A 19,400-nucleotide genomic window follows, 5' to 3' on the forward strand; every position below is an offset into this window, starting at 1 on the left:
ATCAATCAACTAAGTGATAGTACTTGGATCTTATAAGCAATTGTCATTCTAGAAAATAATAGGTTTGATATTAATGATAAAATAATGATTGAAAACATTCTCTATCAGCAATCTTCCTTCTTTGCAACAATCTCCCTCTTTGGCATTGATGGAAAACCAAACTAATCAACCAAGTTATCAAAATGCTAACTAGGTTAAAATAGTAAATCAAATGCCAAAAAGAAAAAAAATGCGTTACCATCAATTTTCACATTTCCCTCTCTGATTTGTTATTCGGATTACTTTACTTCTACTTCTCCCTCTTAGCTATTGTTTCCCTTTTCTTTCCTTTCTGCTATATCTTCATGAACATCCTTTTTCTCCCTCTTTTCTATGGCTTACCATTGTTTACTTTGATCTTGTATTGCTCATGATTCCTTCTTACATTATTTCTCCCTTTGTATACATTGATCATGTTTTGCTATTGTGGTATCAGCTACTTCTCTCTTTGTCCATTTGATCCTATAGATTTGATTAGTTTCTTGCTACTTCTCCCTCTATCCAATTGAATACTATTGATCAATTTCTTTCTACTTCTCGCTCTATCCAATTGAATGCTATTGATTAGTTTCTTGCTACTTCTACCTCTTTGACAGCAATGCCAAAGACATATTATTTCAACATCTTATCATGCTAGTATAGCATCTATAGGTACTCCAATTTCTCCCTCTGTCACTTTTCTTTGTGACTAATTTGGAACTTCAACACTTTGATTACTTTAGGCAAAAATCCTAAAGTAAGTATCCTCTACATCAATTCACAACATTTCAACAATCAACTCATTTGATGCAAGGCAATCTTAGTTATTGCTTAAGTAGCCTTGGCTAGGGGTATCACCCTTGACTTACCTCTAAGATACTCAAATTCATCTTTAGGTAATATTTTTGTGAAGATGTCAACAATCTATTCCTTTGAACTGACATATTCCATTCTCACTTACTTGTCTTCCACCAATTCTCTTACATAGTGATACTTAATTGCAATATGCTTTGTTTTGGCATGCATCACACAATTTTTTGATATGCTGATGGCACTTCTATTATCACAATAGAGTATCATAGGTTCAATTACCTATTCTTTCATACCTTGCAATAGATGTTTAATCCATATAATATTGGTATTGTTGATAGCTACAACAACATACTCAGCTTCTACTGTGGATTGTGAGGTACAACTTTTATTTTTGCTACTCCAATAACCAATATTTTTCCTAAGAAAAGTGCTCCTCCACTAGTGCTCTTTATGTCATCAATATTACCTCCCTAGTCTACATCAATGTAGGTTTTCAACTCAAACTTTTCACTCCTCTTGTAATATAAGCCAAAGTCATCAGTTCCTTTTAAGTACCTCAATATGCTTTTTACTACCATAAGATTATTTTCTCTTTGGTTAGTAGAAGATTCAACCACTATTCCAATAGCTAATGCAATTTTTGGTCTACTATGCACAACATACTACAACTTTCCAATCATTGATCTATACAATGTCTAATTCACTTTAGCTGATTCATCATTCTTGTATAGCTTATGTCCTATTACTATTGGTAAACTGACTGATTTTGAATCTTCTAGACCAAATTTCTTGAGTATCTCCTTGATATATTTTGATTGGGCCACAAATATACCATGCTTTAGTTGATGTACCTGCAATCCAACAAAGAATTTGATTTCTTCAAACATTGACATCTCAAACTCATGTTTCATCTTATCAACAAAATCTTTGTATAGGGTATCTTTACCTCCAAATATAATGTCATCAACAAAGATCTTAGATATTAGAATATCTTTACCTTTTTATGCCTTGATATATAGGTTGTTATTGTCATCTATTCTCTCAAATCCTATCTTCACAAGATATTTGTGCTGTCACTCATACCATGCTCTAGGTGCTTACTCCAAACCATAGAGTTCTTTATGTAGTTTGCAAACCATATCCTTGTTTTCAACAACAAAACCCTCTAATTTTTCTATGTAGACTTCCTCTTCTAGTATACCATTCAAAAAATTAGACTTTACATCCATCTCATAGACTTTGAAACCTTTATAAGTAGCATATGCAAGTAGTGTTCTTACTCATTCCATTCTTGCAATAGGGGCATATGTTTCCCCATAATCTAGTCATTCTTCTTGTGCATAACCTTTGTAAACTAATCTAGCCTTATTTCTTGTGATCTCACCATTCTCATCAAGCTTGTTCCTAAATACCCATTTGGTACCAATCAAATTCATATTAGTGGGTCTTGGAACTAAGGTCCAGGTTTTTTTCTTCTCAGTTTGATCTATTTCTTCTGCCATAGCTTTATACCGATCATCATTTTGTAGTGCATTTTTCACTGTTTTAGGTTCAATCTTGCTCATCAGACATGATTTGTTTCTTAGTCTATTCCTTTTTCATTGGTCTAGCTTCCTTGTCACCAATTATTTATTTTGTAGGGTGATGTCTTCTCACATATCTGGATAGTCTTGGTTCTGTCCTTCTTTCCATGTTTGATCTTCCACCTTCAGAATCATTATGCACATCACTTTCAAGTATTTCACCATCTCTTTCATGTGTACTATTTTCAGAATTAGAGTGCACATTTTCATCATTTTGTAACTTGGCTTCTAAATGCAACTCAACATTCATTGGTTGTGAGTTAGCTGATACTAAAATTTGTTGCTAATTTCCAATGTTATTGACAATATCATCTTTATTAGGCATTCCTTCATAGAAGTATACAAAAGATTTTTACTCTTTTGGTTTCTTAGATTTATCATCTTGGACTTCTTCATGCTCATCAAAATTTATATTTTTACTCTCCACAATCTTGTTAGTGTTAGTATTCAAACACTTATATGCCTTACTTGTAGTGGAGTATCCAAGGAATATGTCTTCATCACTTTTTGAATCAAACTTGCCATTTCTGGTATCCTTAAGAATATAGCATTAACAACCAAATACTTTGAAATATTTTACATTGAGTGAGTGACCATACCATAATTCAAAAGGTGTTTCATTTGTACCTTTCTTGACTTGGACTTGATTCAAGCTGTAAATAGCAGTACTTATAGCTTCTCTCTAGTACTTCATAGCAACATTTTTTCTCCATCGACAATGTTTTGGCACAATCTATTACTAATCTATTCCTCCTTTCTTCAATTCCATTCTATGGGGTAGTTCTTAGTGTTGATGTTTGTCTTTTAATTCCTTTATCATTGCAAAATGTCTCAAATTTTTTTGATGTAAACTCTCCTCCTCTATCTAATCTCAGACACTTTAGACTCTTTCCTATTTCTTTCTCAACTCTGGCCAAGTACCACTTGAATATTTGAAATGCATCAAATTTTTGTTTTAGATACATAGAAGTCATCATCCTAGAGTAGTCATCCAAAAACAACATTATATATATATATCTCCTTGGTAGCTTTGGACTTCTATTGGGCCACATAAGTCTATATAGACTAGCTCTAATACTCCTTTGGAAGTGTAGGTTTTTCTTTTGAAATTTAACTTAGTTGTCCTTCCTAGTTGACATTGTTTGCAAATTGTATTTTTAGGCTTCTTCAGTTTTGGAAACCCCCTAACTTTGTTCATTTTGCTAATACTAATGAGATTATCAAAGTTAACATGACACAACCTTTTATGCCATAACCATCATCAAGTTTTACAATGAGATAGGTTGCATCTTCCATATCTAGGAAAAATAGATTACTCCTAGTTTGTTCACCTTTTCCTATCAAATTTCCATCAATGTCATAGATTTTGGCAGATTTGTTTCCAATTCTACTTTGCAACCTACATTTCCTAGTTGTGACACACTCAGTAGATTATAATTCAATCCTTCAACATAGTATGCATTGTCACATGAGATTTTCTTTGTAAGTTTAATAGAACCTTTCCCTTTAATTTTACATGGAGCATCATTTCCAAATCTAACACTATTTCCATCATACTAAGTAAAGGTAATAAACATAATTTTATTTCATGTAATGTGATGTGAGTATCCACTGTCTATGATCCATTTTTCATTTTTATTCACATATGGTACTAGTGTTGTTGCCTCATCTTCATTTGATTCATCTTTCATGGCTACATAAACTACTTCATCATCATTCTCATCAAAATCTTCTTCAACAATATAAAATATTTTGCCTTTGTCCTTGTACTCTCTATCATCATCTTCTCTTTTATTCTTGTACTTGTTTCCTTCTTTGTAGTTCTTTTTCTATGTACACCTTACAGAAATATGTCCTATTTCATTACAATTAAAAAAAATTATAGGTAGCTTACCTTTGAATTTACCTTTTCCTCTATTAAATCTTCTAGCCAATAATGCTTCTAATTGTTCCACATCTTCCTCATCTATGTTGTTATCATTGGATGCAAATTTTCCCTTTTTCTTCTTCTTTGATTTCACCTCCTTGGTGTCTTTCAATGTTAGCTTGACCTTGAAAGTAGATTCAAGATTCTTAGGTCTATAGTTATCAAAATTGGATAACTCAAATGCAGTAAGTCTTCCTACTATCCCTTCAAAAGTTAGTGTGTTTCTTGGTACACATCTTAACTCTTGTATGGTTGAAACTCTAATAGCATAGATAGGGAGTAGGGTTCTTAAGAATTTTTTATTAATAGTGTCATCTTCCAAGTGACCACCCAAATTTCTTATTGCACTTACCACTTCTTTCATTCTAGAGGCATATTGAGTAGCATTCTCACCTTCCTCCATTTTCATGTCATCAAACTTTCCTATGAGACTTTCTCTTTTTGCTCTTTGAACATTCTAATCTCATCCATAGATATTATTCAAGGCTCTCCATATATTGAATGCAGAGTCACATCCCTTGATGTCATCATATTCAACATAGTTGAGGGCAGAGGCAATCTCCAGCATTGCCTGATTGTGCTTCTTCCTTTTGTTCAAATAATCTATAGTAAGGGCTCCAACTAGAACTACATGTTCCACTATAACTGAGGTCTTTTTATAATCACCTATTGATCCAAGGTGGAACTTCATTAGACTTTTCCATGCAACAAAGTTATCTCTGTTGAGCTTTGGAACTTCTCTCTTGGACATCTTGATCCACCTGCTTCTAGTACCTCTAAACTAAATTAGCAGATGACTTTGATACAAATTGTTAGAAATGATTTAGAATAACTGAGAAGGGGGTACCTAATAAAACTTTTTCATCAAGTAAAGTGAGCCCATAAAATTGTTCATTCATCCAAGCTTAAACTTTCCTACTTAGCAAGTTACATTAAATCAACATGGAAGACTAACATATGAAGAATTGACACATAACACAATGATTTGCATGGAAACCCAATTTGGGAAAAACCACGAGTAACATGCTACTCAATTCTCACTCTTCTGAAGTGATGCCTTATGAAATGCCTACCCTGTTAAAGGCTACAACAGACTATTAAATGTGACCTAGTTAAAGGATTTAACCACCCTGTTAGAAGTGGGCCTAGTTAGAGGACGTTAGAACATTCACTTGGAATGCCACCCTATTAAAGGGGATTTTTAAATGGCTATTAAACCAACCTAAGTCCATACGATTTTTACCCTAGCTGACACAATTGTTAGAGAGTAACAACAAGGGCTTTTGACCTAATACAGCTTACAACTTAACTTGCAAATCTCAAATCACTTTTTAGGCCATAACATTGCTTGGATTTTAGTCTCTACAACTCTGATAGCTTGTCCTCCTTTCAAGTTTTGTCACCTCGAGTCTCCATGCTTGATATACCAGTGCAATCTCTATGTGACCACTTATCAAAGCAAAGTCTCTATGCTCTGTTCTTTTCTTCTCCTTGATGCCTTCTCCTTAACACCCTTTAACCACTTCACAATTTGGCACACTAGCAGCTCTAGCTTCTTGGCCTGTGACTTCTTAAATAAAATTTTGGGATTATTTTCCACTTGAATCTAACCAATATCTTGTTTCTTCTAGAAAAATCATGAAGAATCCTCCTGAACTTTCCCAAAAATGGTTTATCTAAAATTGTGTGCCTCTAGCTCATCATCCTTATCCTCTGTTTGGTTCACAAAATTCAAGGTAACAACCTTGTTGGCTCAAATTTGGTGAATCTTTGACTTTTCTCATAATGCAATAGCTCAACACTATACAAATTTTGGTGCTCAATACATACTATGTTACTCGGCACCAACTACATTTTACTGATGCTTGACATGTATTGTGGATTCACTCGACATCCACTAAGTTTTTTGATGCTTGACACTTGAAGTTTGCTCGACACCTAAACATTCTTGGCTCCTTTTTTTATCACTCAAAACACACTAGATTTTTCATTTTCTCGACACTAACTAAAAATTTGCTTGGCTCAAACTAGCTTGCTTGACACTCACTAAGGAATTTAGTTAAGCTTTGAAGGCAGCCTTGTTACAACTTATTCTTCTAGTGTTTCTAAGTGTGGCAAACATTTCTATCTTCAAGTATACTATCAATACATCATTTTATCATTGTTTTAATTGAACCTTTTACTTCATTACAAAACCATAACTCAACCTTTCCCTTAGGTAATTTTGTTACATCTTGTTGATTAAATCATCTTCATCAATTGACTAAGTGATAGTACTTAGATCTTATAAGTATTTGTCATTCTAGCAAATAGAAGGTTTGACATCAATGACAAAATATTGATGGAAAAAATTCTCTATCAACAATCTTCCTTCTTTGCAACAATCTCCCTCTTCGATAGTACTCTTTTTCAATTATATTTCTAACAAAGGAAACTAAGAAATTGGATGATACTAAGAAAGTGGAATCTCCTAATGAAACTAGGTATGAATTTTGAGGTAAGTGTTTTTCATGTAATGAAATAGGCCATATGAAAAGAAATTGGACAAATAATTCATTTAATCATGTTATGATTTTTTTTTTTCATAATTGGGATGGTATTGGTCATAAAGCAATTGATTATAAGAAGCCTAAATATGATAATGATAAAAGGAATAGTAGACTATTTGGAAAAAATAACACTATAGATAGAAGAAGATCTAATGAAAGAACATCAAGAGAAGGAAGACCTTCTAAAGAAGGAAAGAATATTGTTTGTTATAAGTGTAACAACTTTGGACACATAGCCTGGAACTGTCAAGCACCTATTGATCAACTTAATCCTAGAAATAGAAATCTAGTATGTTAGTTATTCAACAACTATGGACATATAGCAAAGTACTATAGAATGGACAAAAGGAACAATGAAAGAAACTTTAGAAATGATAGAAGGAATTATGAAAGAAACTTTAGAAATCACATAAGGAATCATGAAAGTAACTCCAGAACTAAGAAAGATAATGAGGATCAAAGCAATGTAGTTAGTGAATTTTTAGATGAAATTGATGAGACATTTGTAAAGGAATTAACTGTTGGATCAAAGGAAAAGTCAAATGATGTAGAGAAAGAAAGATTCAAGTCAAGTATTGAGTTTGATTCAACCAAGTTAAATTAGTCTTGTTCACAACACCAGAATTTAAAACTTCACACATAGACCAAACTATGAGTAGTGAGGTTGAGAGAATATGTATCTAGAAGATTTGAGATTGTAGGTAAGCTCATGTATAATTTAGATCTTATCAAAACTAGTTACAAAAAGAAAAAAAAAAAGGAGTCATTGTTATAATAGAGAAATTTTACTCTATGATAGAAGATGAAATCTATGTTTTCACAAAAAAAAAATTGGAGCAAATTTTTGTTGAGCATTGTCATGATGAAAGGAATCTATGATTAACCTTAGGTAGCATTTGCAGATTGGACAAATGATTTTGAATAGATATTTGATTTTAGAATGAAATTAACAACTTTTTTGATTTAGAACTATATACAATAGATGCAAGTTCAATTTGGATAAATAGAGTATAAACTTGATTATTTCCACATTGCAATTATCTTAGAAGATTAGAGCACTCAGAAGTGATTTGACAAGGAAATTTTGCACTAAACTTGTAGTGCCTCTCCCATTTGACTTTTGTAAGTCATCCTAATGGATGCAACCTTGCTAATCTTTTGTTGTGATGGGATCATGATTGTGACCCTGAGTGGTCTACACCGTTGAGGTGTTTGGATTTATGTTTCTTTATTAGTTGCTTTGATTATGCTTTTGACTGATCTTTGAGATTATGATGTTGGTTCACTGAGGTTTGTGCTAGTGGTTACTAGGATAGATGTGGTATCATGAGGTTTTTTTGTGATTAACTTGAGATGTGTGCAGATATTGCACTATGTTCTTTTTACCATGCTACACTGGACTAGGTTCCTGTAGCAGTGATTAGTCATGTTTATGACTGTGTTTTCTTATGTGTTTTTAGTACCTCGTTAATGAAGAGTAATCAATCATTATTAAATGTGTAAGTAATTAAATAGATTGTTCATGTGGGATTATTTGGTTATGTGTTGCGAACATTTACCTTGTTATATTTCTGATTAGAGAGATATGTGTACTCATGTTATGTTTATATTTGAGAGGACCTGAGGGTCAGATGTTACATCTTGATTCTAGTATCATAGATTTTAGAATACTATGTTGTTCAGTTAATCATATTGCATGATGATGCCATTTTGAGATGACAGTGTGTTTTATGATGATATCTTGTTATCTAGTATTTGGACATACCTCTGATTATGTTATGTGATAGATTTAATGCTATGGTTATTTACTTCATTCCTACGTTGTTATGCTTTATGCAAACGTGAGTGATGTAAATAGATTATTTTAATATAATTAATTAAATGGCTATTAGGTGATTTAATGCATTTATTACTTTGGCTATGTTATTATATGCAATTGCACTTGATCATGTTGTTTACTGTGCATGATTTATATCCCTAGCAATGGCACATGGAGTTAGTGATTCAGCCGTTCATATTTTACCAATGTCGTTCTTGTATGGTTGACGTATCCTTAATTAAATGTTTAAATTAAACCTTTTGGTGATTATTAAATCCAAACTCATTGCATTATGTGATTATACTAGTAAGCGTATTTGTGCATTTAGAGGTTCCCATTGTCACGAAAGTTGTTTAAGGAGATTTATGTGTTCTTTGGTTTTCAGGCTTTTTAATTGATTTATTTTAATTTCTGGTAGCTTTTCCATAGATGAATTCCTATTTATAGGAATAGCCTATTTTTGTTTGGGTCGATTCAGGGTTTAACTAGATTGGCTGGTTAAATGCCCTAATCGATTATTCACCCAAAAAGTGAATAAGTATCCAAAGAGGAATTCAATTCCTCACTTTATACTTTCAAATTGGAAAGTTGGAGAGTAAAACCCAAAATCTTCTTCATGAGGATTTACTGTTTTGTTCATTGTGGGAGCTACGGGTGTGGGATCGTCGTGAGGTTAAGCTCGTTGGATCCAGCTCAGGGAAACCTTGGATTGCTGCAATTTTCAGCCACTTCTGCAAGCATTTTATTTTCTGGTTCAGTTTTCCATTTTTCCCTTTTGGCTATGAGGTAGGGCTTTCCTGTTTTATTGTTTCCGCTCCATTTCTACTTCTATTTTTGGTAGCCATTTGTTTGGAGGCTGAGAACTAGTGTTCCCCTCCATTTTTGTATGCTAGTTCTACCCGGTTGGGCGGGTATGAACATTTCCCTATTTTTTGGGATGAGGGTTTGGAATTTTACGCCGTTATGCTGGCCGTTTTTGCATACGGTGTCCAATTCCATTTATTTTTGGATTTTTGGGGTTTTTGAACCCAAAGGCCAAATGGGTTTTAATTTTAAAGTTTTCTAAATTTTTGGAGTTTTTACCTCGTTTTGTGTGCCACCCTATTTTCTCAAGTTTTCTTGGCACAATGTGGGTCGTGGACCTTGATGATCCATTTGGATATCAGTCAGATCACTTTTGCACTTTTATGTTGCATTGGGATGTGTGTTGCATTCGTACTCTCGACGTTGTGTTCAGTTGAGTGATTTTATACTTGTTATGGTTTTTGTTGGACCTTTGCTTTTGTTTCATGAACACTAAGATTCATGTAGAATCCATACTCTCGGATTGAGGCCAGTTGAGTGAGTTCACGATGTTTGGTCTTGTTACATCATTGAGATTCATGTAGAATCCATACTCTCAGATTGAGGCCAGTTGAGTGATTTCATGATGTATGATTTTATTGGCTTTGAGATTCGTGTAGAATCCGTCCTTCTCATGCTGCTTTCAGTTGGGTGTTTTCTTTGCATTGTGTTCTCATTCTTGTCCTTGTGTTATGATCTTCGTGATGGTGGTGTGCCACACACGAGTACGTGCGCATACATTTGTTGGGTGACTTGTGAGGCCCGATCTTTCGTGAATTTGCCGAAAGTTATGATCGGGATGGGAGTATGCATGCCCACGGGCACTTGTCATAGGATGAGCATGGGTAGGGTAGGGTAGCATATGGAGGGGGCTTCTACCTCATAGCCTGGTGATCATTGTGCCCAGAGGGTTGGCGAAGGAAGCTTTAATTAAGTGATAATTAAATAAAATGTGTGACTGGTAATAAAACTTAAGATAATAAAATATTTGGGGTACAAGAGCCTTTTCGTTGAGGGATGTTGAATCTGCGCAAGTCCTAGCTTGGGCTTTTTGATGCCAAGCGACTCTCCATGATGTTAGTCCCTACATAGTAGCCTATTGAGTGTCTAACCAGGACCTGTACTCCTTGCATTGTCTTAGGTTCTTGGTTTAGCCATCATACTGTCTGGCGTGAGTGTTAGCCATGGATGTTGTGATTTTTTTGTGTTTGTGGTTGGATCTTTATCTCCATCAGCATGGCGGGTGTGGACCTATGGGTTCCACATGGTTGGGAGGCGTAGCTACCTTTACCACTGCTAGGGATCGGTGTATAGAGACAATCTTTTGTCCTAGTGCAACCGTTGCTGGATGTCTTCACTTGGTACTTCGGGTTCTGGAGTATGCTTTCTTGTGATTTATGCTTTCATTGGGATGCTTGTATATCATGTTTAGATGATGTTATTTTATTTGGCGCATTCACTTATTATGATGTTTAGCATATGATTATATGATGTGATTTGCTTTAGTAGTATATCTGTTGCTTACTATTGTTTAGCATGTGATAGGTGATGTTATCTACTGTAGGATTATCTTATGCATTATCACTAGCATGTTAGATTTTCTTATGCTATTATTGTTGGATGTTTTTAGTAGTGATGTCCCTATTACGACAGTATCGATGATCTAGTCGGTGGCTTGGGATGTTACACGCGAGGGATGGCTAGGATCCACGATGGTTTTATGATGCTATTGACGGTTGGGAGGAACCATGTACTTAGTTTGATTTTTCAGCTCTCTGTGATGTTTATTTCAGTGTGTTCTTTGCTGTTGTAGTTGAGATGGATAGATGTTCTTCTTTCTGTGTTGTTTTTGCACTCGAGTGTTCATTCCTCGATTCGCATGGATCCGGACTCCCTGGTGTGGAGGTTCTTTACTCCATTTTGGTCCTTTTTGCTTCTGGGAGTGTTTTCATGTTTCTATGGGTGACATTTGTTCAGCATGGTGTGACACTTTAAAAACTATCACACATGCATGCAAACTATGTCTTACGACACTGTAAAGTATTGCACGCCTTCTTGAGAAATGTCGTACGACATTGGAAGAGTGCCGCATGCCTTCTTGAGCAATGTCGTACGATGCTGAAAAGTGTCACATGCCTTCTTGAGAAATGTCATATGACACTAGAAGAGTGTCGCACGCCTCAAGGAGAAGTATCACCCTCCCTTAGTAAAAAGTTTCACATGGTTTTTGTGAAAAACCTACGCATGCCATCAGCGGGCACTTTTCTTCGTGATCCAATCTTTTTGAAAGTGGTTTTGGATACCCTTTTGGGCGTTCTTCAACCATATGCTGTTGCATTTTGAATTTTGTCGGTTCTCTTGAAATCGAGTTTTTGTGTTTCTATTTTAGTCTCTTGGGGTTTAAAATATATGGTTTAAATATAATTTGATGTATATTTAATTTAAGTTGACATATATTTAATTTCTTATACTTAAGATATATTTTAATATATGCGACAAATCATTTGAGATAGGTTTCAGACCTCTCAGAGATAAGTTATGGATTCTAGGAAATTTTTGGGCTTCAGAAATCCAGTCTCAGCCAATTTTCAGGGCTTCAGGATTTCAGGCTTAGCCAAATTTTGGGATTCTACATTTTAACCTAGCTTGGTGTTTTGTTGATGAGTGGTCTTTTCTTGTGCCCTCATCTTGTTGTGGTGGTTTTTGGCTTTTGTTTGGGTGTGTCAGTTGGGTAGTGGCATTCAGAGATTCATTGGTTGTCGGGATTGTGTTGAAGTCTTCTGTTGCGATCTTTGTGATCCCTATATGATGTTGTCTTGTGCATTCATACTTGTAAAAAAAATGTCTTTGCTTGATTTGAATCCTTGTTTCCAAGGATGTCTGGGCGGGGCATTACAAAACCCTACTTCAAAAAATGGTATTTTCTCATTTTTTGCACAAATTTTTTTTGATAAATTTATATGGTGAAATCATGGATATGTCAGTAATTCATAATATTGAGTATGATGAGAGACCCAAGTTGAAGGTTACTCCTATGAAACCTTTAGAAGGAAACCTTAATTCAGCTCTATCAATAACTTTGAACAACGAAGTATATTTGGAAGATGTAGGAAGTTAATTAACTAGAAAGTTTGAAACTATTGGAAGTGAGTTCATGAACAAGGATATGGAAATTGTTTTCAACCATGATATGACTATGAAGCCTAGATTTGAACATCTAAAATATTTAGACTTATTCAAATATCATTTCTATCATGAACTTGATATTGAAGAATGGACTTAGATCATATTGAGTAGAATTCATAATGGGAAGTTTTGGATGGGAGACAATGTAGTTGTCATTTTTGCTGACCTTATTCATGAGGTTACTAGTATTAGAAAACAAGGTAGTGTGCCTAATGGTAAGAAATTAGTTAAGAAAAAGGTTGAAAGTTATACTAAGTAAATTTATAATGGTAAGTCATTGGTGATCAGCACCATCAAACAACATGATGTGAGATTCTTGAGCAGAATCATTGCATATTCTATTGTGCAAGTTCTAAGAGTGATGATTTGTTAGCAGACTTTATTTATGCAGCCTGCAAGATTTGTGTTGAGAAAAAACAAGTGAGTTTGAGTGACATTTTGAGAGTACAACTCCTTGAGAATTTGGAGAAGATTGAGAGAACTAAGAATGGTGTATTCAGATTTCAATCAATAATCAATCACATTTTCTTTCATGTACTTAAGAGATTTCCATTTCTATCAGTTATAAAGATTATGAGTAATGAAATATATACTATGGATAAGATAATATATTTATGTAGAAAACATCTTGTGGATAAAATTTTGGACAATAGAAACCTAATTATGAGGACATTCTAGAATGAGACAAAATAGAGATTCAGAATTGCACCTATCATTGTTTATAGATTTAATAATGACATATATTTTATGGTAGATATTGTACACTTGATTTTTGTCACACTCTAAACCATTCTATCCCAACGATTCCATGAGTTTGGAATGTTTGAATGTCGGCTTAGAGTTCCCTATCCACAGAGTGCAAGAAGTTAGTTTTCAAGCATGAAGGCTCTCAGCCAAGCCTTAGAAATGTACTTCTTGCTAGTAAACCATGCAACGAGAGGTTCTTTGAGACCAGAGCAAGAGTGCAAATATCTTCAAGGAATCCCTAAAGAATGCAATGCAAAATGGAAGACTAAATTTGAATGGAAATGCAAGATGCAACTATGCTAGAATGTGAATGAGAGTGTTACAATACCATTATTAAGCTATGTGAGATTAAGATACATATAAAAATAAAAGCTAAGCTAAGCTAGAATGCCATGATGCCATGGATGAGAGAATGTAGACAAGAAATAGAAGTTCTCCACAAAGCTCCAAAGAAACCTATTAGAAAACCTGTAGCATAACAATATTCAAAAATGAGGATGGATCCTTTGAGGGGGAAAGCTCTCTCCCTTTTAAAGTCGTATGGACGATAGAGATCAAGATGAAGATGGTGGATGATCAACGGTGGAATTTGAAAAGAGGAGTGACCCATGTGCACACACAAGTCAACCAATAGAATATAAGTTGACTTATCATATAAGACAAAAGTCACGAAGCCTTTTCTTTTAATTGAAAAATAGAAAAAGGACTGTATGTGTGCACTTTAAGTGGGTTAGAAGAATGGGGTCTTTTATTTAATTAAAAGGGGACATGTTCTTTTAATCAAATAATGAACTTAGGATATCATAGTCAAACTATACGTTATAATCAAATAAAATGATTATTAGCAATCTGGCTTAGGTAAGTGATTAAATTAATTTAGCCAAAATGTTGAAAAGGGGGCTAATAGTCTAGATGACCATTTTTAGGTGATTACAGATATAGACCTAGCACATATTAAAGTAGTAAAATCTCGTGAAACATTTCTTGATCCCTTAGGTTATGAATTGAGTGAAAATGTAGCTATTGGTTACATTGATCTATTATTGAAATCCAAAAAGGACCAAGCTTCATATAGATTTGGAACATATGAAGAGTTAACTTAGCTTACTATGCATCCTTGGAAAAAGCATCTCATAAGGAGATTGAGATTATAATAAAGAAAGCATTAATTAACGATGGTATGTCAAAAAGTGAATCACAGGCAGTTAGGTAAACTATCTCTAGACTAAAGAAAATTGGTGAACAAGGTGTGATGTATGTAAAACCTCTATCAATTAGGAAAGAATCAAGTGTATCTATTGTAGTGACTCCTATAGAAAAAGTATTCCAAATGTTGTTGTATCAACCTAGCAACCAAGTGAACCCAAAAGGAAGTCTAAAAGGTTAGTACAAGTTGAGACTCATAAGAAAAAGAAAGTTAGGAAACTAGCTACTGGACTGAGAAGAGGAAGAAAACATTGTTGAAAATTGAAGACTATTGGTGTAAATAAGTATTTACTTATTACACTTACTTAAGTTTTACTTAGGTTAATGCATTATTTAATTATTTTGCATTATTTTATTATTATTTTAGGTGAGACACTTAGGAGTTTGTGTACTCTCATTGAGTTATGCAACTCTAATTATGCACATGGTTTCTACAACACAGGAGTATGCATCATTCACTAAGTTGTCTTGATAACAACACAGTTATCAGCACTCCTCATTTAGCACATGTTGTCTACTCCTGTGATTTGCGTGCTACACCATTGTAGGCTTATCCTCACATCATCGCACTTAATACCATGCTCAATAGAGGATAACCCATATTTGGTGGACATTGGTTGTATGACATATCATGATGCTGACTTCTATGCATTCTAGAAGCTCTCCTTAGGCCTTTATATTTAGGCACTCCTAGTGTACTCTGAACCAGGTATTGAATGAATATCATCATTTTGATCATATTCTGTATATTTTGGTCTATTGTGTGCTTGTGTTGAGTTCTTTAGTTCTTGGGTGAATTTTGGCCTAAGCCAAATTCTTACATGGTATCAGAGCCAAGGGGTATTCTCATCATGTAGCCATTTGAGACCGTTCATGCTTTAGCACCTCAACATGAATCTAGAGGATCCACAAAAATTGGGAGTGTCTAGAGCTAGATCTGACCTCACCGTTGCATTCAAAGTTTCAATTTGATAAAGATCAACTATAAATTTGCCTATATTAGGTGAAAGTTGATCATGAGGCAAACAAATTTTGCAAATCAGAACCTGAAGGCCCCGATTTGTAGTCTGGGTATGATCATTTTATTGATTTGATTCTCTGTATTTTCGAAATTATTTGTCTATATTTTCAAAATTATTTGCCCTATCAGGTGTACAGATAGAAAAATTATTTTTTGGCCGAACTAGGCAGTGACACCCCAGTTTGGCTTTGTTATTTTTTGGTGGATGTTTTAATTTTTGAAATTATTTTCCCTATCAGGCAACAGAGAGAAAATTTATTTTTTGGTCGAACTGGGCAGTGACACCCCAGCTCGGCTCTATTATTTTTTGGTGGATGTAATAATTTTTATAGGGTTTATTTATTCTGTGGGCTAAATCCACCAGCTGTCAATCATATTTCGACAATACCTCTTGCACAACAATATCCGGCAAGTCTATGCTCACATTTTGGCTCACCAAACATCCGACGGATGCATTTCTCTTTCTTTTAAATTCGTGGAGGTTTCCTTTTAAAACTATGCATTATGCGCTCATCCCAAAAATGTGGGATTAATATCCCGAGTCTCAACGATTTTGAAATTCCAACGACAGGGGTAAATTGAAATTTGACCCATAAAACTCTAATCTTCGGCACCGCTCTGCATTTTCAACTATGTGTAGGGACCCCAGATAGAGCCTACACTAGTCAACACAGAGCAATCCCTCCCTGCCACATGGCACACTTCCATATCAATGCCTACATAGTCATTAGTGACATTACGCCAACTCACCGCATACACAACTGCCCACATTACAGTCGAATGACTAGACACGTCATCACCCACATCAGCAACCACACTCTATTTCATTCAGCAAATTGTATAGTGACTAGATCCACTATACCTACCCAATCAGCTACCACATCCTCTGCCGTGCAGATATTTTTCGTACAATCTATATAGTATAGAATCTAAGTCATGTGCCATGTCATCCGAGGGCACAGAATTTTTGCTGACATCATCCTATTGATAAGCTTAAATTTGATGCCCATCTAGATGTCATTTTAGGGCATTTACAACTATTGTGATGGTCATACGACTGTCAAATTTAACCCCTTATTTTACTAATGCAACCCCTCTCCAAATCAATTTTGGTTTTTGAAGTCCAACTCCAAGAGGTCATAACTCAAACATCCGGACTCCAAATCAAGTGCAATTTTTTTTGAAATTGGGTAAAATTTAATAAACTTTTTAGTAGTGTAGTTATTTTCTAGATTTGGTGCATGGATTGTTCAAAAATTACATTTTTTGGTGACTGTACCTGGATAATCCTACATTTTGCAACTTCAAATGCTCCATACAAGCACATCTAGAGTTGAAAATAGGTTTCATTTTTTTTGAAAGTGTGTATTTTTTTGTCCACTTTCTAGATCTGGGATCAGATTGTAGTGTTGTGTGGACAGAATTGTCACTTTCAACAATAGGGCCTTTCATTACTTTGTAATGCTTCAGAATTGTAGCACTTTGTAAAGTTTCAGATTTTTACTCCATTAAGAAGTTGTAACAAGCAAAATCAAAAGTTCACAAAGGCCAAAATTGGAAAGTGGCCCATTTTAATCACACTACTGATAAAGTACCCAAAGCATCTATTTTGGGGGGGTTTCTTGATTTAGTGAAAGGAGCGGGGGGGGGGGGGGGGGGGGGCCGGTGTTCTTGGTGATCTGTTCTCTCTTTTATGCACTTTTCTTTCATTTTTCTGCATTATGGGCAACTTTAAGTTTCCTAAATTAACTCCTCCAAAATATGCTTCGTGGTCAATCAAAATGTTGTATCACTTAATGCATAATGGAGTTTCACAATATGTAGATGGTACTCTTCCTAAACTAGTAGGTGATAATATTTTTGCAAGTGATATTTCAAACTGGGTAGAAATGGATAGGAAAGCCCTAAGTGATATATGTTTGGGGGTAGATGATAAGATCATGTATCAAATCAAGAAATGTACTACATCCAAGGAAGCTTGGGATACCCACAAAAGCCTTTATGGGAAAGTGTTTGAAGATGATGTGTTCAAAATTGAAGAAGATAAACTTGTTTCCTTAGATCCTATGTCATATGACTCAATACAGGATTTCATCATCAAGGTGAAAGAATTAAGGAAAAATCTTACTGATTGTGGGAGTTCTATCAAAGATGATAGACTGATCTATCTCATACATAACAAGATACCATTATAATATTCCACATTTGTATCTTCTTTTAACACCTCAAAGACTACCTTAGAGTCTGCCTACAAGAAAGTCACTTTTGATGAATATGCTAAACTATTGGATGATGAAGAAAAGAAGTTGAAATCAATGGGGATTCTCAAATCACCTCAGTCTAAAGCATTGGTGGCAAATGAGGGTTCTCAACATTCAGCTAGACACTCTTCAAATAAAGGAAAGGGTATGAAGAACTTGAAGAAAGCCAAATTAGAGGATGCATAAAAGACAACACCATAATCAAATCAGTAAGGCAAGTCCTCGAACTCCAACAAGAAAGGTGACAACAACAATAAGGATAAGAAGTGTGCTTATTGCAAGAAATCGGGTCATGAAGAGAATGAGTGTTATCTTAAAAAGATTGATGAATTGACCAACATCATGAAGAGACATAATGTTCCATTGCCTAATGCTTATAAGGACAAAGGGTCCTCTTTAGATTCCAAGGGAAAAGGACAAGAATTCATGGAAAATACAAACTCTTCAAAGGAATAGATATTTGACTCAGGTGCCTCATATCACATGGGTTCTTCAAAAGAGGTTTTTTCTTCAATGAAGTAGTCCAAGGTACCACACATCTTCATGGGGAATGATAGAAAAATGGAAGTTGTAGGAAAAGGAAATGTGGAGATAAAAAATGGAGAGTTTCAAGAGGTTCTCTATGTTCCAAACCTAAGTTCAAATCTCCTTTCAATCTACCAAATCACTCACCTTGGAGATGGACATAGAGTTGAGTTCCTTTCAGACTCAATAAAAGTGCATAGTCTCAAAGATGATTCCTTGGTGACAATGGGGAAAGTGAATGATCACAAGAGGTTGTAATCTTTCTCTCATTTTATGCCCAAGTCTCCTTCAAAAGCCTTGTTATCTCAATCCAATTCAAACATGCAATTATGGCATGAGTGGTATGGTCATCTTGACTTCTGCTACCTTCAACAACTTTGCACATACCAAATGGTGAAAGGTCTACCTCAAATCAACTTTTCTAAGGGTAAGTGTTCAATAGATTCACTGGATATGCATCCAGAGGGGAAGTTACAAAGAGGAAATTCTTCTAGAGCAATAGGTGTTCTTCAGATGGTTCACATGGTATTAGCAAGTCCTTTTTCATTCAGACCGGGTCGCTACATACTAACCTTAGTTGATGAATTTTCAAGGTTCACTTGGGTCTACTTTCTTCATAACAAGAATGAAGTGTTGGACACATGTCTAGCCTTCAAGGCTCATGTAGAATGAAAATCTAGGAAAGCCATCAAATTACTTCGAATGGACAATGAAAACATGGATGTGAACAGAAGACTTAAGTACTTTTGTAGACATGAGGGAATTGATCTTTAGACTCCTCCAGCATTCAGTCTGCATAAGACAAATGTTGTAGCTTTGAGGATTCAAACTCTCAAGTCTATGGCAAGTTGCATGATTCATGCTAAGTCTCTCGATCCATCATTAGAAGTCAAATCAATCTC

The sequence above is a fragment of the Cupressus sempervirens genome, chromosome 9 (assembly GCF_028749045.1).
Source record: "Cupressus sempervirens isolate cs-2001-9-10 chromosome 9, ASM2874904v1, whole genome shotgun sequence".
NCBI lineage: Eukaryota > Viridiplantae > Streptophyta > Pinopsida > Cupressales > Cupressaceae > Cupressus > Cupressus sempervirens.